Below are 27,450 nucleotides of genomic sequence, written 5' to 3' on the forward strand. Positions count from 1 at the left end.
CGCTTTAGATGTCATCAGCAGAAAACACACCGTGGACAGTGTTTCATTTAAAAGGAAAGCTGCCCTTCGTGCTCGTTGTCTCTGTTTTAGCTGTGTCCACAAAGGCACAGAGCATCCCAGGAGCAAAGGAGGCAGGCTGGAGTCCCAGCTGGGATAATGAGGGAGGCCACGTGGAACATGGGACAAGAAGAACTGAGCCCACTACTGCTTCTGTGAACTAGGACTGATCTAGAAGAAAAAAAACCACCAGCCCTTGGCAATAATCACAATATAATGCTAGCAGAAGCTAATTCATTTTCCGGTCACCAATTCTGGGACAAATTTCATTGCCCAGAGAAAGGGGCAGGGCAGGCAGCATTGCTGCCCCAACAGCAGCTCTCGTTATAGATCAATTCCTGAACCCAAATCCTCCATTCTCTAGAGCAACTCTTCTCCACTGGGGCACAGAAATAAGCACAAAATCTCTCATTTGAAGTCACAGTGCTTTAGCAAGACTACTGCAGGGATGGTATTTGCTTGGCTATGGTATGATACAGTATTATTTGGAGACCACTGGCAATGCACCTTTATCTTCTGCTATACATCAAAAGCTAAGGAAAGATCCCCAAATTTAATTATGACATTCTTAGTTTTAGGACAGTGAGTAACCGTTCCCATAAATTAATATTTGTCACATGCAAACTGTTAAAGAAAGTTATAGCCCTAGGCAAGTTAACAAGAGTGACCAGAAGCTTATGAGAAGTGTCCCTTCAGGATGTACCCAAACCAGGGCACACAAAGGGAAGGCAGGGGAACACCCCACTTTTAAAGAGCTGGCATTCACAGCGATTTGTTCTGCACAGTTCTTTTCCTGGTACGTTTTGTCATTTACGCACTCAAGCACAAAAAAAAGTGTGTTAAAACAGCATCTCAGCAACACTGAGCGATTCACTTGAGATGTCTGGTCTGCATGTGCCTGTAGTGCAAAAGACTGACTTACGTGACCAGAAGCACTGATTTCCAGCATCCCAGCCTACCAGTTACTCTCCCTTCTGCCACCCATACAGCACAGCTAAGCAGCAGCCAGGTGAAACGACTTAGTTATTTAGATTAATTGATCAGGGAAGAGCAGGCAACAGCACTAACTCCCACAAGCATAATACAGCTAAATCAAACTGATGCTTTCCTTCAGAGCTGGTGACTTCCCTGAAGCTTAGCAGGGCTGAGTCCAGAGGTTCAGTGCCATGTCCCACATGGCATTAGAGGAATGCCAGGGAAAGCATGCAGCTCGGACAGCACAGGGACTAGACCTCCAGCCGCAGAATGATAAATAGTTTCCCAAGAGCTCCTTGCTGTGAGACTGGCCCCTGCTGTCAGATCAGCACTAACATTTCAATTGGGGGTGGTTACCCACCAACTGGCCCCTGGACAAGGAAGACCAAGGTGCTGAGTTCTACAGCTGCAGCTCATTCAGGGAAAGGCAGCAGTGCCTGCCAGCGCAGTCAGTCTGTGCCACCCAGCCAAGCCCTGCAGAGCTGCCTCTGGGGGAATGAGGACCCCCCCTGCCTCCAAAGACACATCCCCGGTGCCCATCTGCAAGGCAAAACAAGAAGGAATTTTCAAAGTTGTCAGTTTTCTAATGTAAAGCACTGGTATCCAGCTATAAAAGGCTAGGTAGAGGGGAGTTGCAGCTAAGAGGGAGGTCTGAACAGCGATTGGAAGACAGCAAGGAGCTGCAAGCCACAGAGATGCGCTCCATTGCATTGAGATGGGATCAAAGGCAGGCAGCTTCCAACCCTCTAGAGCTTCCCGTGAGAAAGGTTCAAAGGAAGAGAGCAGAGCTCACTTTGCATCTCGTCTTTACGGTAACCACCTACCACAAACAAACAAGACACTCTGCACAGCACCTTGCTTTTCCAGGGATGTGTCTAGAGAATGACAAAAAAATAGGAGAACAGTTTAAAAGGCCTCGAGAGCACAAGAAACCCAAAGGAGCACCAGAGCTCGCTGCACCTTCGCTGCATTGTGCCCTCCTGCTAGCCACAGCTTCTCCCCCATTTGGGTCCCTCCCTTGCTGCCTCCAGATGCACCACCAAACCTCAGCTCAGCTGCTGCAAGGAGCCAGCCACTTTTACCACCTAAATTCTGGGGTTCATCCGAGTGAAACTAAGCCCATCATTCCAAACTGATAGATCTTTTTTCCTCTCTTAACAAGACTTTTGTTGTTGTTGTTTTTGAAGAATGGAATATTTTGGTATACTTGGTACACTTTGTCCTGCAATTCATCTACACCTACTATATATCCCTTTGGCTCAGATCTCCCATCGCTAAGTGGGAGTCAAGCCCCATGAATTTAGGACACTAACAGAACTTAGCAGCTGTCCAGGCCAGGAAAGGACTTGATGGCACTTTACCCTCTGATCCCAGCACAGATCCACTCAAGATTAAATCGGTTTTGTTGCCTGGATTGCCTTCTGACTCCTAGTCTTACTGAGGCCAAAGACATTGATGCTGACACTGGGTCACGTACTTTTAGGACTGATGCATCTGTGTCAGCTTTCAAAATTTCTGCAGCACACTGTGCATGCTTATCACACTTTTAATAAAAACCATGATGTAATACATTTCCCAGAGCAGCTGCAGATCTCCTGCCAGGGCCCCGCAGAGAACCAGTGTTCTGCCTATGCTTGCGCCATTTAAGTTCCATTAATCTTGTACTTTAAGCAATACTAAGTTCACAAGAAATCATATCATTAGGTTTTTCCCCAGCTGTGATTATCACTGAAGTCCTTGAAACTCTGAACAAATAGAAACCCATCTCCTGGTCTGGTTCATTAGTATTTCTTCTATGTAAAAATTCTGACAATCTGCATAGTATAAGGGTTTTGTTTGTTTGTTTTTAAAGACTGAAATGGCCATTGGTTACACTTCTACCAGCCACTCAGGATTCAAGGGATATATCAGCCTCTCCCGCACTCTGCAAAACAGAACTGTGTGCCAGACCCACTGCAGGTCTGCATTGAGCCCTGCAGCTCCCCAGGCTGGGTAGAGCTATCACTTGCCCTCTTGCACACCAGCACCGGATATTGCCCTACCTTCAACCACTTCAGAGGTTTCTTTTCACTTCAGGATCTACTGCTAAAGTCTCCATCTTTTTTAAGGCTCCTCCCAATGTAGCTTACAGTCCTAGTATTCTCTCCCCTCTTCCATTAACATTCCTCTGTCTTGTACCACAGTTTGCTATAGGGAAAATGTATACTAAGTATTCAAAAGTATATTCTGCAACACAAAGTTCAATTATACAAGCATCTCTCTATTACGCAAGCATCACGTTCTTGATGCCAAATACGTCTCTCTAGTTTCTAGCATCTGCAATGACCAAGTTTGGCTCCTCTATCAACTGAACCTCCTCTCAAACCCCCAGGTAGTTACGGGAGGTCCTGCCCATGCCTCCCTTTTGTCTGCTCTGCTCACAGGAGCATTTTAGGAAGTCTGAAAAAATCACCACCATGGCAGCATCAAGCTGTCAACAGAACCACAAGCCTATTCTGTTTATGAAAGGCATACACTGTGAAATAGCCTCTGCAACCAGACATTGCACTGCAGAGCACGGCTCTCTGTGCAGCCCAGGACACAGCGCTTCTCAGGAACTTATTAGGAGAACTGAAAATAGCAATTCTTGATTACAAAGCCATGCTCACCCATCAGCAGTCAGTATTCAAAAAACTGATACAGGCTATGAGGAAGAAAAAACACTCCAAAGTGTTCTGGAAAAGGAAATAAAAAGCTTTTGAGAGCTCATAGCTTAGGAGACATTGGAGAATTGGAATACGTACAACAGTTTGGTTTAGCCACCTAATGATCTTAACAAAACGTTTTAAATAAGCTCTATTTTAGCTAGGAAGGGTATGACCACCATAGTGAACATTTAGCTGTTGTGGGCTAAAGGTATCTCACAAAAGAGCCAACTCTTCCATGATGCTGCTCAGAAGCTACGGGAGCGGTCACAGCACCTCCACACCTCCCTGCCCACGGGCCAGAGGCATCGACATGGAGAAGGACCACACATACGAGGACCATGCAGACACTGTGGCACAACACAAACCCACTAGAACAGACATGCTTGAAAAAAATTAAAATATTAAGAATAAAGCAAGAGGAAACATGTAATAAAAGTATTAGAGAAATGGCAAATTAAGGAGTCTCCTTTTTTTCTGTTTTGTTTTTTTTTTAAAAAAAAAAGTTTTTTCCCCTTTGGAAAAGAACAGGAAAGTCATTCTCTTATGCAAGATGTTTTAATTCACATTGCCACTCTGACATCTCATTCATGGTCCCACCAAAACAACCCAGGGAAAAGGTCAGACACTGTGTAATAGCTATACATTAAGCAGCAATGAAAAACAAGAAACATCCCACACTGAGGACACGCTAATGGCTCTTTCCAGTCAACGCATACCTAACTCACTTTTTAAGACTTTAAGTTGCAAATTTTTATTCAGCTTTCACAGCACAAATAGCCACAAGAAAGCTACCCAAAACCCCAATTTGCCAAGTCAGTATTATTTGATATGAAGGTCACTTCCTCCAGCCCCAGGCAAACTGCTTTAAACCCTTTAACAGACAGAGGTAAAAAGTACAAGGAATACTTTTATCGATCTTAGGATACAAGACACAGGTCAAAGACTGAGTGCACAAAAATAATTCACTCTTCTAGAGGAACATAAAAACACTAAATACTCAGAAATGCCCTGTGCTGGCATCAGTGGGGTGCAACAGTTAATTTGTTAAGGCAGATTAATGCACCCACAAAACCGACACTGTTAAGGCAATTTTGACCTCTCCAGATTGGCTGCCAATATGATATAGGTCCAAAAGAAATTACCCTTTTCTGCTACGACAGAACAATAAATTGACTTCCTCAAATACAGTGGTTAAAGAATCCAAGTTCCTGACCTTGAATGTTTTACTAGTAGTATGCTGTGCTGTAGGGAACAATCAGGATGACATTTGCTGAAATGTGTGGGATTTATGATATAATAGGTTGCACATATGTGCCAAAAGAGAAAAAAACCCTCTTAAATCCAAGCAAATCAAGATTAATTAGCTATTAAAATAGCTAAGAGAACACAGTGCAGTACAGGTGGTACAACAAACCATCTTACTTTCTGTACACGGTGACTAAAGTTATTTTTGAGGTCACATCGTACGTGTATCTTCGATCGCACTCTCACTGGGAAAAGCAAAAATTGCTGCTCCTTTGTAAACTCCTGCTCTTTGTAATTCTGTAGGTTTGCACTTTCATAAACAAACATTACGCAGTCCTTTTATAGGAAGTCCCAGTAAGTCCACAGGAAAATCCCGTATTGTCTGGCTTTGATCATCAAGACAGACTGAAAATTAACTCTGGTATTTTTACAATGATCCTCATATTAAGGGAGAGGACATGCCGCACACATTCACCTCTCCACTTTATCAGTTAGATTCACTCTAATTTTTTCCCCTGTTTCATCCAGTTCAGTGACTACTTCTTTTATTGCTGCTAATTAAAATTACAGGTGTTCAGAAATCAACAGCCTGACAGATGCCTCATACCTTAAATGCCATCCCTGCAGCCCAGCACTTTGCTGTGGACCATGTCTCTCCAGCAGCACCGAGCAGGCTTCGGCATCACAAAGCAAACATTCTTCTGAAATCATAGCAGCCTGACTTCTTTTTTTCTTCCTACTGCCCCAGGAATGCGACCAACTTGTTAATACCTTGCAATCTGCTCGGTTTCCCTCTTAATCCTCATTTTAACCAAGCCTCTCCTTGCAGGAGATCATATCAATATGTCCCTAGCAGTCAAACAATGCGGAAAAGAGCCAATGTTATTGTGAGCCTGAGGTGGAACGACTCTATTCCCAGCAGGAGATCAATTTGTACAAGGAAGCAGCGAGTTCTTCTCTTGCAGGGGAAACCACTTCAAATGAGCCAGACTCCCTGCGACAACAAATATCCTCGCTGGGATACGGTCAGCTAGCAAAAGCTCACATACAAATGCTGCCGTTCCCTTTCCACAGGTCAGGAGAGCAAGGCACGCACATCTCCTTTCCTCCTGCGCAGGTCTTCAACAAAGACAACTTTATACAGCTTTTCAAGTCCCGCAGGCATCTCTCGACTCTGAGCAGGGACCACGTTGTGCGAAAAGATGTCTTGCGGCTGTGGTCTTTGTCCACATTAACGCACAGCCTGGAAATGTGAACCACATCCCTCCTTCCAGGTACCTTCGCTCTAAGTTCATTATTCTGCCACATGGTAAACTACCCGTTAAGTTTCTTTTCACACAATTTTCAGCAGCTCTCAGTTCCCCACAGACTACACAGTTAAATTCAAAGACATTTCCAGCATCAATGGGAATACTTCCCCAGGGCTGCACACCCTTTGGTTTGTTGCACACAGCCCAACTGCAGCATTCAAGGAAACCAACAGAGACCAACTTACTGACTTGATGTTTGCTATAGTACCCTTTTGTTACATTAGCCCATCCTGGGAAAACTTAAGTTATTGACAGATAAAATAAACATGAAAATAATTATAGAGCAGACGGACTTGTTGGAGAAGCAAGGAGGACCAGCTGATGCAGGGCCACTTGGGTACCAAATCAGTAAAATGTGAGCAGGAGAAAGTCCCTCCTCTCCAGGCTTTCGGAAGTCTCCTTTAATACTTACTTAAGTCTTTTCATTCAGCCGTTTACAGGATATTTGAGCTATTTGTTAAAGTCTCAACATCTTCCGCCACTTAGCCAGAAAGTGGAAAAACTGCTTTATCCACTCTTGTAGGTACCAAAGTACCACCCTCAGCAAACTAGGACTTGATTTACATGGGGAAATAGCTGCTCAGCAAAAGCCTCCCACGTGAACACCCTGATCCCAGATAAGAATATTGACAGATAAAATTAGCACGGAAAAGCTTTAAATCCTCACCCAAAACTGATTTCTGTAAAGGCTTCCCTGTTTAGGGAAATGTGAAAGGGATGCAGTCAAATCAAATACCACTCCACCACCTGAATATTTTCAAAACACATTCTCATTGCTGTTCATTTTCCAAAAATACAACAAAAAAGTGATGGAGAATTCCTCATTACACAGTGTGACTGTTGAAGAGACTGATGGAGAACAGCGATGCGGCGGTACCTATACACTGGGATTACAACGTTGTTACTCTCAGAATTGATGGACATATTAATTGGAGACAGCTGCAAGGAAAAATATCCTAACGACATGATTCATTAGTTTTCATAGATAATTACATCTGCTCATGGCCTCACAGTGAATCATTCATTTAGGGAATTTTTGGGGTATTAAATTTAAATGCTGTAATCAGATTTGTTAATCTGTGAGACAAGGCAAACCAAACAAAATTTTATTCAGGGAATTGTTTATACTTTCAACATTGACATTAATTCAGCAGCAGGAAAAAATTAGCAGCATAATGCATGCTCACGTAGGTTAAAAATTATTAATGGTAATCTCCTTCACTCCCCCCAGCGCTTGTAATGAGACTGTACAGATTTCTTCAAGGCTGCCTGGACTGCAATATTTTTCCCTGGATGCATCTTCATGCATTACACAATCTAGTGGCCTTTAAAAAAAATTTTTTTTTTTTTGAGAATGAAAGAATTAAAACAATTGATACTTGGTTTTGCCACTCTTATAGACTCAAAATGCAGCTGTTTTTTCAGTGTTATTATATTATACATTTTAAAAAATTGTGTAAAAGATGATTTAGCAGGTTTTTTTACTTTAAAGTAGCAGCACATATTCTCAGATAGAAACCCTAAAAAAAACTTGCAGATCCAGGCCAGTTCCCTTCCTATCAAGTCACATAAAACTCTTCAGTAAACTGAACTCCACCTTAAAAATAGGTAACTTTTTGCCCATTTTTTCTCCTGAAAGCCACTCTGGAATTTCCTATCTCTCAGTTTCAAAAAAAAAAAATAAATTTTCTTGTCTGTAGTACTTATGGTCAATTTATTCCCATTTTTTCTTGAACCAATATTCCTCTTCAGCTTCAACAGTCTTTTTTCCCCTCCCTGATATTTTACTGCCAAAACACGAATGGAAAGCAAACCGTATCTCCTATTCATCCACATCTGGCCAGACTACACAACCGAAACATCAGAGCCTCTCTCCATGCTATAAGCTTTCCATTGCCCTCCACAGCCTTCACTTCTTCTCTGGGCCTATTTCTCATCAAATCCATTCTTCTGGAACAAGAATCTGAAATGTAAAAGAAAATCTTTCACAAAGCTGTATCCAGGTCCTGTGACTCCAACTGCCATAGTAGCCCCAAGCACACTTGTCACCTGCTCCACATTACACTGATTCTTTCCCCATCAAACCAGCAAATATTTTGGGTGGATCTGAGACAAGCCGAGGACACAGTCAATTGCTGCAGTTCACCAGACCAAAAATAAACTCAGGGCTTCACCCTCACAGCCACATTTAGGAACTCCACAATCATCAGATGATGATCTGAACTACGTTGAAGAAAATAGGAAGGATCAGGCAAGAGGTATCTCATGGCATATCAAAGAATCCCACAGACTTTTAGCAAACTAACTCCATGCAGCTTTCAGAGAAGAACAGCTAAGGTTCACAAGCACCATAATAGGGGAAACACCTTTTTGGGGAGTCAAGACACAAAGAGAAAGGTTGAGCACCCTGCCCAAAGACATCAAGCAAGTCCTTGGGCAAGCCAAGAATGAAAGTCCCAAGTTCCAACCACCAGACCACAACTATGCAATAGCAGCCACAGACAGAGCTGTTCCTAGGTGTATGGGAGAGAGCATCTTTGATACCACAGCTTGGATTTCTCTAAATCCATGTGCTACTGCTGAGAATCAAAAATTAATGTGCAACTTGATATCTCCTGCTTTGGTGAAGCTGCACCTACGCAGTCATATTTTTCCTTGTTGAGGTTTTTGGGACAGGCAGTTGCTCCAAGGAAGCTGGAACAAATTAATATTTCCCTGAGAATTATTATTTTAAGAGAAAGAACTAGCAGAAGTTAAAAGGTAAGCCAACATCTTCTATTTTCTTTTAGTTAAGTGTCTGACAACACAGTATATTTTATTCCGGATTTAGGCCCAAACACTATACAGCGATAAGCTCCTCATTAGGCACACACTGTTACTGGAAAGCATCCCAGGCTCCGCAATAACATCCCAATTTTTGCAATACATACAAGCTTAACGCCCATGTCACAGCCGTGACTTCGAGAAAGACCTTTCCCAAAGTACGGCATTTGAGGTCCCCGCTCACCTCTCCCGAAAACATGCTGTTCAGCTTTAGCTAGTACAGCACCACTTGTTTGTGTAACTGGAGAAGTGTCAAGCCCTCTCATCCAGTGATTTAAACTCCTCCAGTGTTAGAAGGAAAACAAAGAACAAAGATGCTGAAATATCCATCATCTCGCACAGTGCCCATGGGGAGTAGCTGGAGGAATGCAGCGTGCCGTGATCCGCTGGCCTCGCTTCCAGGTTACCTCCTGCTCGGCACACGCAGACTCCCTTTCCTGTGCATACAGCGAGGACTCGGGAAAGAATTCACCTCAACGGCTCTTCCAGACCATCCAGGGCTCAGCATTCCCAGGAAAAGCTGCCTGACCTGAAGGCATCATGGACTGCTTGATGCTGGTACCACACCTGGTGCCATATGACCACAGCAGGTTCCTGGACCCTCAGCTTGCAGACTGCACAGGCAACTCATGCTTCTGCAGAGAAGGCAGACACATGCCTGTACCATTCTTGAAACAAATTCAACAACTTGAAAACAGCAAACCCAAGAGCCAGAGCTGTTTCCTAGGAAGGGCTTTGGTAACTACATGCAGAAACCTACATGAGACATTGTTCTCTCATTCTCCAAATTTGGAGATCATATACACATATTTTATTAATAACACCAACTACACAAATGCCAAGAAGGGAACTCCTTTCCAGTGAAAATTAAGATACCAACTTCCCTCTCACTGAGAAAAGGAAGTACAAGCAGGGAGATAACTAAAATAAATTAGATAAATTCAAGAGAAACAGGGTAGTAAGCATACTAAGAGAAGCCAGACAGGGTCAAACATTGTCCCAAGTAACCTCAGCACAAAAGGGCCATGCTAAGCACAGAAACAGTTTCAGGATGGCTACTCCAAGAAAACGCAGGCACAACCACTCACTGCTCAGTGTCCCTGCCTGAAAGGGGCAGGGAACAACTACACATCTCTTGGCCAATGACTCTTATTCCTCATCAGTAAAGTCACACTGAGCTGAGAAGACATGGATGCACAGCATTAATCCTTCCCTTATCCACTTTATTGCACTTTCTCACTGGAGAAGAATTCATTAGCGACAGTCATAAGTCAACTTAAGGAAGAAAAAATAAACCACTCAGGGCTGTTTTCAGGAGCGAGAGAATAAAATGAGCAGTCACACTTCTGGAGGAGCTGAGCCACAGCGCTAGGGAGAGACATGAGCATTACAGCAATGCCAAAACTTTGGCTCAGTGCCTTGCAAAACACACCCAAGGTGCACTAAGTGCATCTCATCACTGGGATGGAGAAGGAGACCCAGAAGACAGGTACCCTGCTCCCAGGATAAGACCAGAGGCAAGAGATTCTTCACTACTGAGTAAGCTGGGTGTCCCCAACCTGCTGAGGCTTCTCTGCTGTGCAGCACTGTGGTTGGGAAGGAACACTTTCATCTCCTCCTCCTCTCCAGACAGCACTTTTTTTTTTTTTTTTTAAACAGTTGGGCAATTGTTTTAAGGAGAAGTCTAGGAGAGGTAAAAAAACACATTCCTCAAACAGCATCACTGCCAGGCACCGAACTGCAGCATCATCAAACCTGTAGCCACTTGCTGACCCCATGCTTAAAAAGCACCTCGGAAATAACACATACGCATTATTTCAGACAATATTAAAAGCAAAAAGAAAAGCGGTGCCTTCTTTTTACAAGGCATAAAATATACCCCTTGATTTCTAACTCTCCTCTTTACATGGTTTATTCTGTGCTTCTCTCCCACATGGAAAGGATGAAGAATTACTGGGGAGGGTAGTGGTTCAGGACAGTTTAAGTGTGCATGAAACGGCTGTTCACTCTCAGCACACCACTTGTGCTCTAGCAAGATCACCACAAACCCATGACACCGCTCATTTGTTCAACAAAGTTTCATGAATTCCAGCTGGAGACTCCTTTTTTCTTCCCCCAGGGCCAAAGGGAAACTTACTGATATTTTTCTTGTTTAGGATGTGGGGAAAGACACGGAAATGTATTAAATAGTTAGATTTCTCTTTCCCCACTCCCCCCCTTTTTTTCCAGAAGAAGGGAGTCTTCCAATCCCTAAAACAGATCAAAAAACCATACTGCATGTGAATAGCATCAGCAAGCACTGCATTCATTTACCCCTCCGAAACCCCATTCACCATATAGAAGCTACCACACGCTCACAGCAGCAACCACCAGCTCAACTCCCAACTCCTTCAGCTGGCATTAAAAAAAGATTTAGTTTGGGGGTACAAGAACAAGAGCATCCTCTGTGGGAAGAAACACAAAACCAAACTGACACACCAGTGATAGCTACAGCACTCATGACAGTTTTAGGCTGTATTAGCAGCTAATCGGTTTTCAGCTTTGGGCAGGAAAAAAAAGCAGTGTCTGACAGCCACTGCCAGCACTGACACACCTTCCTAATTTACCTAGGATCTTCTGAGAAAAGCTAAATTTGGGAATTTCAGTGGTTAACACCACCCCTTTGATCCAGAAAGGATCTGATGAGAACTTCAGAGGAGCAGCAATGAACAACCCAAGTTATCAAGGATGGTTGGGCAGGACTACAACTGTGCAGTGTCTGCAGCTTATTTTCATATAACTGTTAGTGAGAACTATTGGAAAGCTTCCCCCTTTTCAAAACACAAATCTCTCGCTAAAGTCAACAGTGCCAGTCAGTTTACAAAACGTTTTTATCCCAGAACTGAAGAATGGCTTTTCTGCTGCATTTGTGTTTTGGTGACGTCAGTACACTCAGATGACTTTAGCCAGACAATATCTGCTGCTTTTAATGCCCAGCTGCTCTATTTAATCCCTGTTAAAACTGGTTTTCCCCTTCAAATTTCTTTACACACTGTATTGTAAGACTTGTTTAAAACATACTCCTTATAAATGCTCCTGGCAACTCTGAAATGAGTGCATTTTTCTTCAATCTTCCTACTAACTTCAGAGGATAAACTGTTCAGCTGTCACAATTTAACAGCATGGACAATGTTAATGAGTTGGATAAGCAGCCAGGCCACAAAACTCCTGAGGTCCCACAGCACTTCCTCCATCTTTATTCAAACAAGGTCTACTGATGTGCTCTGACAGACCAAGAGTCACTGAGTTCTGCAGAACAGACGAGCACCTTCAGTCCAATAGACAGCCAGCAGATATTTACTAATTCATACCTACTAATTAAGTTCCTCTTAACCAGGTAGATGATGTTAGCAAGTGTCCACTAGGACTTGTACAGTAGAACAGAAAACAGTTCCTGGGCATTTTGTCCACAAAACTATTTACCTTCTGTGCTGGTTTTGGTTGGGGCAGAGTTATTTTCTTCACAATAGCTGGTATGGGGCTGTGTTTTGGATTTGTGCTAGAAACAGTGTTGATGATTTAGGGATATTTTTGTTATTGCTGAGCAGTGCTTACCCAGAGCCAAAGCCTTTTCTGCTTCTCACCCCACCAGTGAGGAGGCTGGGGCGGGGGGGGGGGGGCGCACAAGAAGCTGGGAGGGGACACAGCCGGGACAGCTGACCCAAACTGACCACAGGGACATTCCAGACCTTATGACATCATGCTCAGCATACAAAGCTGGGGAAGAAAAAGAAAGGGGGGGGACACACTGGCATTTTGTCTTCCCAAGTCACCATTACACATGTTGGAGCCCTGCTTTCCTGGAGGTGGCTGAACACCTGCCTGCCAATGGGAAGCACTGAATGAATTCCTTGTTCTGCTTTGCTTGCGCGCGTGGCTTTTGCTTTACCTATTAAACTGTCTGTACCTCAACCCATAAGTTTTCTCAGTTTTACCCTTCCAATTTTCTTCCCCATCCCACCAGGGGGGACTGAGCGAGTGGCTGTGTGAGGCTTAGTTGCCGGCTGGGGTTAAACCATGACATCTTCCTAGAGAGATGATTTTCTGCGGTTGTCTGACAATTAGGGTCAGGTTCATGCCTGCATTTTGCCTGTGTAGATAAGACTGTTGATTATCTCTCAATTCAGTTTCACATCAAATACATAAAGATTTTTATGATAAAAAAATAAACATAACCACCTTTAAAAAATATCAAGCAGGTGAAACTCCACACACATCCTAAATTATATAATCCAGCTTGTTATCACACACAAGTTGAAAACAGCATGAAGCAGAACAAGCCTGGCATATGGTCTCTTTAAAAGGCTCCCTGGCCCCTGTATTAAAGTTTTTTTCTCCATTATTCACAAAAAATCTGAAAGCTTCTCTTTCAGCAGGGACTGAGGAACAATTATTACCTTCAGAATGAAACCATATAGAGACACAGATATTCAGAATAGCTGTTGGCTGTCACTGATCTGTAGCCTGAGCACCACACTAAGAGCAACAGAAGACAGGAAAGTTGAGAAACACTCAGCTGAGGCTGGGCAACAATGTATGTCCTACTGAAAACAGTGAATTAGCACAGCCTTTTTGAGAACGGATAATTTGAGTTTCTAATGGGCTGGCACATCACTTTTCCTACAAGGACAGCCTATTATAAGGAAATCACTCTGCCTTGAAAATTTTGTTTGAAATGCCATCACAGCTGCACTGTGACTACTCAACAGAAAGCAGAGTGAGAAATTGGCCTTATGCTTATAATAAAGCTATAAGATTTCTTTTAAGTCAGCTTTGATTATTATGTTTTCAGTTTGTTTGCTTCTGAGGCACCCCTTCAACACCTTCCACCATTCAACAAAACATCTCTTGCCATTTTCTTCCACCATGAATTCCAGCTTGATACAGAACCAGTTAGGAAGCATACAGAAGATTTGGGTTTTATTTCCATTTCAAAAAGTTTCCTTATGCTAGGAAGTGAAACAGAAACGTGCCTCTTCAACATCTAACTGCAATGTGGGGAGACAGATCACAAGGTATTCCCCATCCTGAACACTGACATGGGTAGGTACAAGAGCAGACTAAATACACTGGTTTTCTTTCTCTGGCACCTCGAAAGATGAAATCCATTTCAAGTGTTAAGGGAAGGAGGAATGAGTCCCCGACTCAGATGTTAGTCTCTCATTTGCCTTCTGGTTTTTAGAATAGCCTTCCAGGTCAGAAGGTGATGCAGCATTATAAAAACTGATCCCCAAATTCTCCAAGACTGTTATGGTCCTGCCAAGCAGCAAAGCTGTAGTTAGCAGGATTCAGTGGTCACCTGCTGTTCACCAGCCAGGAGCAGCAATGGGGCATGTGCGACTCTCATGCTTTAACTATTATTACCACTGCTAAAAAGCCATACTAGAACTTGTAAGGAAAAACATTCACAAAATGAGATGAGAAAGGGTGACAGAAGCCCAAACTGCCATTGCCCCCCCCCCCCAACCCCCCAGCATTCCTAATCATACTTTTTGGAAAATACAAAGGAGGAAGATACAGCATTAGGTAGCCCCTTTCCCAGAGAAGGCTGGAGACCCCAGAAGAAGGGACCAAAGACAATGCACGCAAACAGCAGCATCCTTGCACACCTTCAGCTCCGCTTCCCTGTGGGTGATTAAGGGTTCTTTGTGCCCCATCGCACAAGTGGCTCCACGGTGAGGAAGAAGAGCTTATTTTCTGTCAGTAGCACCCCAGAGGCACAGCAAGCCCAACAGGTTGTCAAGTGCTGTGCTAGGAGAAGTCCCAGCAAGCTTCTCTTTGCTACCAGCCAAGATACAACAAGCAGCACCAGACCACCCTTCCTAACAGACGTTACTGTGCACCTTAAAAACCACCCACCCCACCTTAGTCCTGCCACATCGGCAGGCTTAGATTTCAATGAACAGGTGCTGCGTAAAGACCCTACAATTGCCCGGCCTGCCCTGGAGGGAAGCAATAAAGAGCTCAGTATGGAAAACCAATGATCAGTTTAAATTTGTTGTCTCTAGTTCTGGTCCAGCACAAGCAAACTTTGAAAACAAGTTTCAGAAAGTGGAGAACAGAACTGGAGGGGACGGATTAGACAAGTCTCTGGAATGACAATGAACTCAGGGAAGAACACGGGGTTACTAAAAGTCATTTACTAAAAGTCATTTTCAGTCAACACAACACCCAGATGTGAAGAACCTCTCCTGTCAGTGCTTTTCTACCTCCTCCATGCTCAACATCACTGAATATTCAACCTCTTTGCTTTAAAAGTAAGCACTAACCACTGTGGATGAAGGCGTAGCCCTGTAAGAATAAGAGAAATACATTGATTTTTACACACAAACCTTCAGACCTTCCCTTACAAAAGTCCTGTGGTCTCCAACTATGAAAGTCATTTTCCTTTCATTGAAAACACAGCACCCACATTACCCATAAGCAGAACTATTATAGTTCCTATTGTAACAAAGCATCAAATGAAGTTTTTCGTAAGAAGTGAAGTCACAACAGCTTAACTAGTGGAAAGTACCACACTTAAGTGAAATAGGCTCTATTCAAGTTTAAGCACCGCTACAATTACCTATGATTAGTGAAGTACCATAAAGCAGTGGGAAAAACCCAACTGGTCAACACTGACTCCAGCTGCCACCCAGATGCACCAGTACCAGCAAATGCATAATCCTGCCCAAATTCTCACAAGCTCTTTCATCATTAGCACATGAATGTGTACCATGCTACAGTCTTCTCTCTCTATCCACAGGCTGGTGCTCTGAGGTAGCTTGGTCCCAATAATAATTTCCAAGTGAAAATACTTATTTATAATGGGAACTATTATAGAAAACAAAGTCTATGTCCTAAGCTCAACCAGAAGGAAGCTTTCCTCCCAGCTTATCTGATTTTCTATTCATTTAAAATATCATGTTTCGGAAGGCCACTTTAGAGTTCAATTCACACTGCTAATTTTCTTTGGCAAAACCCCACGTTATCTACAAACATTGGCTGAAAATCCTATTACAGTAATGTGATACCCACACCCTGTTGCATAGCAACTGGATAACACAGGGATACTGAAAATGTTGATATTCCAAAATAGCAGCAGGTAACAGGGCTACTTAACTGCAAGCAGAGCTATATCAGTAAGATGCCCAGGTGGGATGCAGGAGTTCAAGAGGCAAGGAACACCAAAATTAAGAGGTGCCACCCCAGTCCCTCAGCTTGTCTGCCTGGCACAGTCCCTCCCTGTGACACTGTCCTGGCTCACAGCTCATTCCTGCCAAATGCCACAGTGCCAACAGGCATCTCCTGCTTGCTCCCCACCTGCTCCACGCTACCCCAACTCTGAACCCAGGAGTTCATTGACTGGCTTTGTTAATGGTAGTTGGTTGTCTTGTGTCACTCTTCTCTCTAGTTTCCACATGGCACCATAAACATAAAGGTCAGAGTTATATAGAAAACACATTTTGCAAGTTTATGCCAAATGTTACCTTATTTTTAGACAGGGTCTACCCAAAACAGACCAAAACCAACCTTCTGAAACGTCTAGTAGTACTTAAAACCAATATTCCTTTCAGCATTTCTGCTAACACCAAGAGGAGACTGATGCAGCAGGTTCAGCTGAGCAGCCATGGGGAACTCTGGAGTCTCTGGTCCCCAGGTCAATCCATCGGGCATCCCGCTTCAGAACTGGGAACCCCGTGGCCTCGCTATCCCAGGGCCCAATTCATCACTTTATCACAGACAAAGGTATCTCTTGAATTCCTACCCTGAGCTTGGAAAAAGGCCGTCAGGCGCAGATGTTTCAGACTAAAGAGTCTGGACTCAAACCAGCATTTTTCAGCAAAACTCGGTTCTATAAAAAAATTTCCAAAAAAATTTTGAGATCAAACACCACTGGAGTTATTTCAGAACAATGCGATCTAGCGCCCCTGCACTTTGATGCCAGCCGGTTCATATTATGGTATCTTTTTCCAAGTATGTGATTTACTCCCTTCATGCTAAAGTGTTTCTTACAAAACTGTTGGGAGAGAGTGAAGAGGAATTTTGTCTGCTTCCATGTCCAAGACCTGTACTACTGTCATACTGGAGGATTATTCTAGTTCTTAACGTCTAACAACAAAAGCAGTTCACTGGGGGCAACAAGTACATAACATCCACACCCAGGGGTCATCAGGGCAATAGAAAAGGACTTCAGTCAGGTAGTAAGGCAGAATATTTTTCACAATACATGGCACAAACAGGATAATACCTGTATAATCTTATTTGTTTTGGGACATATAGGGATAAAACACATTTTAATACACCAGCAATTCAAAAATAAAAAAGGTTATGCTCATAAGACTTATTCCACCCAAGTTTGCAAGGGTTACTTTATTATTTTATTTTTATTTATAATAATAATTATAGCACAATTATTTTATCTATTTTTAAATGAGCTCAGGATGCTTTAAGATATCAACCTCACCATTTTAAAAGAACCCCATGTTTATGTCATATTAATTATGTTTATGACTGAAACGCAGCTTTGAGCAAGCAACTGTAACCAGCACTCCTATTTCTGCTTCCATCTAGTTGCGATAAACTGTCATGCATCCTACAAACGGGTAGCCACAGGGCCGATCTCAATGTCTTAATTTCAACGTCCAATTTCAATGTATTAAACCAAGTATTACCTGCCACTTCCAGGCTGGATCTAACAGCAGATTTTACAAATATCTAAGCAGTATTTAAGCAAGAAAGCCACATTTCCCATTCAAATACTGCACAATAGAGATCCATCTGCACGCAAGCACTTACAGCTACCAGCTTTATTCCGCTTTCTGTTCTTTCTATGGTCAGAGCATTGCAAGATATTGGATTTCATTTTCTGGTTCCGAGAGGTGCTGATTACCAAAGCCATTCCATATGTTACATTTATTTATTGCAGAACAGATCAGTAAAGAACTGAAACTGTGTGGCAACTGATAAATGTGATAGGGTCTATCAATTTTCAATAGAGATGCCACAAGTAGATCTGTGTTTCAGGACTGCTCAGTAAGAGTGAGGCTGGAGCAGCCTCAGCACCAGTCTGGAAGGGATTTTCCCCAGCACTGCTGGGAGTTGATGGTATCGGCCTCCTCGCTGCATCCATCCAGGCTCTCATCTGCTGCTGCACACACCTCGAACATTTCACTATACATCAAGCACAATCCCTCCAGGCTGCAAGAAGGGATGCCCTGATCTCAACCCACCCCCAACTCAAAACCTGAACTCTGATAATTAACACTATATCCTGCTCTACCACCTCACCTCAAAACTCCATACCACTGTATCCAAACTCCTTTTCACACTATATCCACCTGGCATTAAAGAAAAAGGTCTAACACAGAACAGGCTAAAATCCCTCCATAAGAAACCAGCTCCCACAAACCCTATAGGCAAAACACTGGCACTTAAACTTTCTTTAAAACCCAACATCCAGCACTTAAAAATTGCATGCATAAAAATCTGCCCACAGTGCTGCACCTATGAATTGTTTCTGCTGTCTCACTCCAACTTCTTTGGGAGCAACAAATGCTGCTTGTGTTTTGAGTTGTGTTGGACACCAGTCTAACATTGAACAAGTCAGCACCAGTGACTTTGGGCACAATAAGCCATAATCACCAGAGATCTTGACAACATAAGCATCAGAGAAGCAATATATTCTACTCAGAGTCTAGGAGAACAGGAGAGATAGGATAGTTTCTCCATGCAAAGACAGGAGAAGAGATGAGCTGGAAGCACACTTGGAGGTAATGGGAAAACCAGGACAATCTGCTAGAGAGCAGTCAGCAACCCGCTCGGTGGTGAGTAAATCCAGTTCAAAGCACTCTTCGGATTCCAGCAATACCTCACGATAACAACATGCCCAGAAACATGGTTTTCTTATTCTCTCCTGTGTCGTAACCATTCAGGTTTTGACCCTAAAAGTTTTCTGGGAAATCTATTAAAAGCCTATTAAGCATCCAACAGCCCACTCACCGAAATCACCATGACGCAAGAGCATATGGTTCCTACCAAGCATGACTTTCTTTTAAGCCTGAATATTGCCTTCTTTCCTATAATGCCTAGGCAAGCAAGTTATCAAGTGATGCGGGACAGAGCAGTCACCTACTTCTCCCCCCCGTAAGTCCTCAAAAAATCCTCTGAAAAGGGACAGAGGAAGCACTAAAGTTAGAGTCTTTTCAAGTATAAACTGAAATATAAACTCCCAAGCTGCATTTCATTGCCACAAATAGCAAATATTTAAAAATAAAACATTATTTTTAGCCTAAGTGGTGCTTAACAATTCAAGAATAAAATATTGCCCAGAGACAGCGATATGTCATCATTTGAAAACGCTGAAGCAGCCGTGCCCTGTTCACACTGAACATCAGCTTACGAGGAGCAAGCGAGAAAGCATTTGGGACCCTGCCTCTTACATGCAATTAAAACCTTCCCTGATTCAGTCAAAAAAGAGGGACAGTACTTAAGGAGAATGAGCCAGATATAATACCTTGGTATTATCTATGAGGGTAAGATAAATAAAATTATACAGAAACTCCCATAACAGTTTCCTAGATCTTCTAGCAAAGGCTGTTCTGCATGGGACAATTTATTTCCTGCCTTTCTTTTCTGCAAGCAGTGACTGTAAGGTCAAGATATATAATTTCAGCTGCTCACAGACAGGTATGCGATTTACCAAAAAGGGGCTGTAAAGGAGAACAGACTGGGTTTGTGCCTTTCTGCTTCTTTACGATGCATGACAGACAGCCACCCTAAGAAAGTAGGAAAGCAGGCTAAGAAAATAAATCCTCTCTCTATGGTCTCAATCTGAGATTTTTTGAACAGGGGGAAAAGCTAAATTAACACGGAAAAAAATCATCAGAGTGTTGAAATATCTACAATTACAGCTAGGTTTTGTTTTCTTTTTAAACAGTTTAAATCAAATGCCTGAAGAAGCAGATGGGAAACTTTCTTTTGCTAAAAGTTGAGGCTTATATCCCTGCTAGAGCTCTCCATAAGCCCTGCTAGAAAACTAAGGACAAGACTTAACAAACAAGATATTTAAGATCATAACTCTTATCAAAAAACCCTGAAAGCCTTAAAAAAAGTCAGAAACTCATTTTTCCTTGGCGGTAATTTCTCCAGCATTTCTGATCACCGTGAAGACAGATGAAGGAAGACAGCTTCCCTCCTCCCCACCGCGGTGTGGGTGAGGTAGGGATTGACTAACTGTGGAAAAATCCACATAATTGAGAAGACAAATGTTGAACAGTTATTTTACGGCTTGAACTATTCAAGGAAAAATGCTAACTGTGCCAAGAGGCCAGACAGACTCATTGTGTGTGTGTGTGTGTATGTAGGAGCCCAGTCACATTTCAGAAGTGCAACGCTTTTATCCTCATCCAGGTTGTGCCTTGCTGGTTTATCTGTTTCTGTGAAGCGCTGCATCAAGTTGTAAAAAAATACCGAAAGAAAAAGTATCATCTCCCAGTATTATGTGTATATAGAGTGTAACAAAAATATACACACAGGCTCAGTAGCACCACCCACTATTAAGGCCATTTGTTGCTTCCCATGAGAAGGCCTTATTTTCGGTTGCTTAAAATCATGAAAAACTTTAACGACTCAGGCTCAAGATTCCCAACTTGGATGTCTGCTTCCACATGAATTTAAAAAAAAAAAAATAAATTTAAAGTTTCAGCCAAAAGATCTCAGCCATTTCAGAACAATGCTGTTTTTTCCACGTTAAGACTCTCCAGTGGCCTCAGGAGCTACAGTACCCCTATGCTTTCACATTAAGACATACAGAAGTTACAGGGAGATGGAAAAGGACCCAGAAGGGGAACTAGTTGAGCAAGAATGCTGGAATACTGACGGGTGGTTTCAAAAGTGAGGATTAGACATTCAGAAGGGGAGATTAAAGATCAACTCAATAAAAGCAGCAGAATTAGAAGTCTGAAGGAAGCTGTAGAAGAGACAAGAAAGAGCTAGAGAGGCTCAGAACAGAAAATAAGAAGTTGTCTAGTCCATCTCCTGCTCTAACTCAGCTCAAGCTGTCAGGAATACCCACAACAGGGGCTTCCCAACCTCCTGGCATGGGCCACTTCACTGCTGTTGGAAGGATTTTCCTGCTCCTTTAGACCTCAACTTAACCCTATTACCAAAAGCCTTCTCCCTCCCCTCTCGAACCAGCTTGTTCCACTCTTCATGAACTTTGTGTTCCCATCTCAGCCTTCTCTTCTTTAAACTCAGCTACCCCAGCAGTTCGTCCTTCCTGGTGGGTCACACCTCAGTGCTTTACATCATGCTTTTGCCGACCCTCTGGGCCCTCTCCCCAGGTCCACGTTACCTTGAAGAGTTCTGGCCCACCTGCATGCTGTCTCTTTCTCAGCGCCAAGCATAATGAAGGATCGCATATTCTCCAGACAACACTGGCTTGCATAGAGCTTTTTCTACAGCATTATACTATTCATTCATGTTTAAGAGTTGACTCTGTAGACATCTTTAATTCGATTAAACCTTACAGAAGAGTCATCCTTTGCAGGTAGCCTGACTGATTATCACTCTAGTTTCTCAAGATCATTTGGAGGAGTTCTAGCAATTACTCCCAACTTAGCTGCAGTCTTTCCCACCTTTGTGTTAGACAGAAGTTGAGTAAGCACATTGTGTACTTCATCCATGTCCTTAACAACAATGCTGAACAGAACCAGACAGGCCCACACAGCCCAACTCAAGACATACCCCTATTCCAACTATGAACAGTCAGTTCCTAATTTCTGACTATCATTATCCAATCAATGACACATCTATTGGGATTATTCATTTGAACCCATGCTTCCATAGACTACTTACGAGGAAGTCTCATGAGACAGCATCAAAGCCATTCTTAAGTCAAAATGACACCTAATTCTTTTCCCCTACTCATAAGGCTCTTCCACAAAATAAGTCCAAATTAATTTCATGCAACTGACTCTTAACAAGGACTTACGTGAGAGCCACTGCAGACTTGTCATCTCATCAATACTTACAAATAGTTTGGTTTCCTGTACCAGAGTTGTCCCAGCAGAGTTTGACTGCTAGAAACCCATCCCACCAGAACCTGAAAGGGAGCACAAAGATGCTTACTCCTTATTCTTACCTCTGCTGTCAGCAACCATCCCTGAAGCCCACAGGCAAGACATCTCACACCTCTCTCATGCTGCTCCACATCATCCAACACCGGTAAAATTACCCTGTCAGCCTACGTTGCAGAGGTCCCTGTGTAGGTGTTCTCATCTGGCTGCTGACCCAGGCTTGGAGACAGATCCATATGGCAGTGGCTTCCCTGGCTTTTTCAGTTTTCTTTTTAAGAACACCAGGAAATTTTACAGATAAATAAACACTGGAAACACTGAAGCAGCAAAGTCATGTACTTAAAAGGTCAGGAAATGCTACAAATAATACTATTCTGTGTAGATACATTTTTTTCAGTCCAATGCAAACCCAGTGTAACGTCAGTTTTCATTACACAGCTCCTTCAGTAGGCAGCACAGGCAGGGCTTCCTTCCTTGACAGATACCAAATATTTTATCCTCATCATCCAGCACAAGGCTGCATTCCTTATGGACTGCATACAACTCCAACTCTGCTCTGAAGAGTTAAAAGCTTCCTCCCAGACCTTCCAATGGTGGCCCTCCTGACAGTAAGTACGAGTGTATTTTGATTTTGACAGCCTCCTCGGGAGATGAAACACTATCATCCCCAACTCAGAAGGAAACATAAGAAAATTAATAGTTAAGGTTTATTTTGGATGTTCAGTAAAAGAAGGTTTGAACCTCTTTTTAAAAAGCCACATATAAACCAAACCTTATCTATCCTTCCAAACAGTATTTAATGTATTTTCATATATTTCAGGGACATGGTTCAGTGGTGGACTTGGCAGTGTTAGGTTCATGGTTGGACACAATGATGTTAAAGGTCTTTTACAACCTGAATGACTCTATGATTCTATATTCCCTAGTACTTCATGGGGGATGGACTAGATGATCCTTAAAGGTCCCTTCCAACCCAAACCATTCCATGATTCATTACACCCAAAGCACAGCCCACATCAATTTCTGTTAAGTGCCAGTGCTCAAAACCTCAGCAAACCAGACCCTACAATACCAAGAGACACAGGAAATTTACAGCCACACAGAAGGGAATCACTTCTGAAAAAGCTTGGTTAAGATGGGTTAACCACCATCACATGGAGCTCCTGGTCAGGAGCAGAGTTTTATGCTCTAAGGCAACATCCATCTGCTCCACAAAAACCTCTTACAACCCTTGCCTTACTCACTAAACATTTTCCCACACCTGGAAGAAATGAGGCAGAGACCTTACAAAAAGTTTTTGTCACCATGTATACTCAATTCAACCCCAGAAGAGATTTGAGTCCTATGCACAAAAGGAGGCAAGACCTGCAGAAAACAGCATGCAATTGTTTTAAGCCTAGAAATACAAGCAAGAAGTTGAACCTCAATTTTGGTATTCCCCAACTTCTGAGTGTTCATATTGAGACTAAGTATTCCACTATTTAGATCACTCATGACAAAAAGCAATGTTTTAACACAAGTGTTAATTTTTCCCCTAAGAAGGGTTAAATCCAACTAAACAGCATGCAATAGAGACAGAACATTTTCCCAATAAAATTGAAGTCATTTCTGTTCTGTACAATAAGCTCAAGAAGCAAAATAAAAATCTATCTGCATAGTATGAGGTCAGTCAGGCTATGGATAGTTATTTTACATCTGAATATTAAAAACATATGCTTCTCTGTAGCGGTTTTTAGAAAACCTGAACCTGCTGTTGCTCAGCCTTTCTCAAGGAATGCTGAACACCTTCAAATCCCAGCGACCAGAGGACTGTAGCCATCTCAGAAGGGGGTCAAAGCATGCAGGATTGTAACTCTATATGATGAAAACATATATTGTTTAGACAAGATGGTGAACGTTTTTTAGAATTTAATCTTTAATCATTTCTTATTTACAAACTAATCCTAACAATGATGTAATATATCCACAGCCCCATTGGTTTTAGTCTCATAATTCAAACATATTCCATAACAATGCTAATTAGTTTGTATTATAGCAAAAATGTTCTCAATAAACAGAAATGTGAAACAACTTCAGGCTTCCTTTTTGATTATGCAATAGCCATGTAAAATAATCTTTAGGAGAGGCATTTCACTGTACATATACCAACTGGTCTATCTGCACTAGAAGCGATAGACTTGCGGTTGAACACTGCCCTAGGAGAAATGAATTGCACCCCTGCTGTGCTATAATTTCTGATGCTGTTTTCAACAAGTCTTTGCATCACCAAGAATACTTTCAACTCGCTTTCTTTGATTTTACAAGTATACTTCTCTATGTGCGTATACAGCAACAGCTTGAACAGGGCTCCAGTCTCAAGTGGAGTCTCCAAACTGCATTTTGAGGGAAGCATGTCAGGTTAACAAAAATCGTATACCAGGCCAGTCACAGGCTTTGACTATTGAACTGGTACCAAATGAAAGGCTGAGCTGAGTCCACCTGGGAGGCTTGTGTGCGCCGCCCACTATAACCAGAGGTGACAGAGCAACCTTTATTTGCAAAGCTATTAAAAAAAACAAAAAACAAACAATAAAATACATAATGCTTCAATTTTTGGTTGGTTTTAGAAATTTGATTTTTTACAAGAAATTAAAAGTGTTACATAACTATGTAATTAAAGCCTCATTATGAGAGATCATTTACTGGAAATGATCCATTTTGGTTAAGAACATCCTGGATATTCACTGTGTACAGCATTCTCTTGACCAGTAAAAGGATGTAAACAGTGGTTTATGAACATATTTACGCTCCGACATAAATTTCAAAGGAGCCAGCAGCAAAAGACTCCATCCTCAATAGTGTATACCAAATGGAGAGCAACATGGTAAAAATGCCAAACACGACAAATTTTGCAAGCTAGCAATATTTACCATCCATCACAGAGTACTATATTCTCACGCAAGCATGTCACAATGAGAAAACAACATCTCTATAAGGGTAAAACAAACAGCATTCAGAAGTTCTGAAAGCATTCTTCCAAAATTATTGCACTAGATTAGATTGCCTCATCAACAGGGCCAGAGGCCATTTACACTATTTTTTTTTTTTTTTTTTATGTAACAGAAGAAAGGATTACAGAAAGTTTTCTGGGGCCAAATTTGGAACTAATGATGGGAAAATTCTTTTGCTAATCCCCCATCTCTCCCACTGTTAGCAAACTCCTGAGGCTGGAAAAAACCAATGTCTCCTGGTACCCTGCTTCTACTTTGCTCATCAGTGCAGAATACTACACTCAGGAGGTTTGAAAAGGACCATCGGCTTTGAGAAGAGGCATAAAATCTCAAGGACAGAGCTATACTGAAAATCTGAGTAAAGAACGACATGAGACTCCAATTAAAACTTGGACACATTTCAACAAAATCAAAGGATGGGACTCATCTGCTCAGGGCAGATGTCTGCAAAGTAACCACCTCCATCCGAGCCCAGGCTCTCTTTACGATTTGATGGGGAAAAACTGGCTTTTTCAGGACACGCTGTGCCCTGCTCCGAGGTGGACGTGTCAGGGAGGCTGGAGGGATCACACCTGAGCAATCCTTGATGGTGTCTGCTGACCATGGAGGAAGCTCAGAGAGATCTGCCAAAAGAGAAGCATTGCAGGGACATGGAGCTAAGCGAGGCTGGTGTCTCCCAGCCTGCCCAAGGAGAACGACCGACTCTTCTAGAGAGCACAGCAACCACTGCAGCCTGGCCCATTTGCAGGATGCCCTCTTACAAATCTGAAACATTACTGTCCATCACTGCCTCTCAGCCCACCAGTGAAGTAAAAATAGATACTGCCAAGTAACTACCCTTCGAAAAGCAAAGTTTAATCATTTTTCAGTCATTTAACAAACACAAAAGAATTTACATGTACCAACTCTACTCGAGAAGTAAACTTTGCATAATTAATCGGGATGTCTCCAATACTTGTGCATCTGCAAACGCACAGCTACACCAACTGGCACTCAAGGGAAAATGCCTCAGGCTACCTCGAAGAGCTGGGAAGTGCAAATATCTCAACTGAACAGAGAACCTGAGCTACTAGGGAAGAAGAAAAAGCAGGCCTGAATAAGTTGTCCAGAAAATAAGTACAGTTGCCCAGCTTCCTAACGTCTGTTTCATTAACTATCAGACATTATCAGCTACTTCTGAATTAAGCCACATTTTATCATAACGCCAGAACAAGCTAAAGGCACCTAATTTAGTTGCAGAAGGTGGGAACGTCCAAAGCAGGTCAGGGAAGTGGAACTCAAACTTCCCACAGAAACAGGCAATTTGATGGAAAATTTGACTTGAATAAAAAGAAATATTGATGCAGCACTTAATGCAGATTAACTTCTCCTGCCACCCCACAATACAGACGATGCCATTATCACTCAGCACTAGGAAGGAAAGAGATTCCAAGTAAGGGGAAATTACAGGGCAGTTATCCTCATCAACCTAACCATGTAACAGTGACACGAGATTGGCAGAGTGCCTGAGAAAAGTCTGTAGATAGTTAAGCACAGGGCATGAAATCAGATGTGCAAAGCAAAAGTAGCCCCTAGAAAATATTGCTAGGGATTTCAGCTTTTCCAGTGTGCCAGTAGCAACGAAATGTCTGATCATACACCCCTCTATCCACAAAAAATTAAAAAAAAACCCAAAAACACAAAAGGGGGGGATTGCATAATGTCAGAGAAAACATGGGAGTCCCACTTGCTTGGTAGTGATGAAGCTAAGTGCTGAGTAATCTGGTCCCCAGTCTGTAAGAGCCAGACTATTTCCCACCTTTTTGAGATTGCTTAAAGATCTACAAACGATGCACTCTACATGGCTGGCAGATTTTATTCTTGTAGTTCTAGGCCAGTGAAAAGCAGAGGCAACTCAGCGTTTTCTATTCCCCCAGGATCTGGCCTGCAGTCAGCAACAGGCAATCCTCACCACTTTTTACTCTGAGCACTCAGGAAAGTTTCCATCTTTTGAGAAAGAGTTGCCTGTAGCTCAAAAAATAGCTCACATGAAAACATTAAGAATTTTGCTTTAGGCTTTGTAACTATCTGTAAGACAAAACTGGCATGATTTGCAAAAAGGAGGGTTAAATACATTCCCAATTTCACAGATGTTTCAAGGCTTCCCTGCTAGAAAAGTCTGGCATGGTCACGCGGAAATGCGATGGTACAATACACTTTACCTTCAGGGTCCCAAAAACATAAGGATTTGGGGAACCTTCCCCTACCCGCAACAGAGGGAAATGGG

The 27,450-nt window shown here is 42.5% G+C and overlaps 1 protein-coding gene across 2 annotated transcripts in view; it reads right to left on the reverse strand.

Moving 5' to 3' along the window:
* The window catches only part of STX8 (syntaxin 8), a 112,558-nt gene that overhangs the window by 66,363 nt on the left and 18,745 nt on the right, over positions 1-27,450 (reverse strand). The gene's annotated exons all lie outside the window — the stretch shown is intronic.

Source organism: Accipiter gentilis, chromosome 10, assembly GCF_929443795.1.
Source record: "Accipiter gentilis chromosome 10, bAccGen1.1, whole genome shotgun sequence".
NCBI lineage: Eukaryota > Metazoa > Chordata > Aves > Accipitriformes > Accipitridae > Astur > Astur gentilis.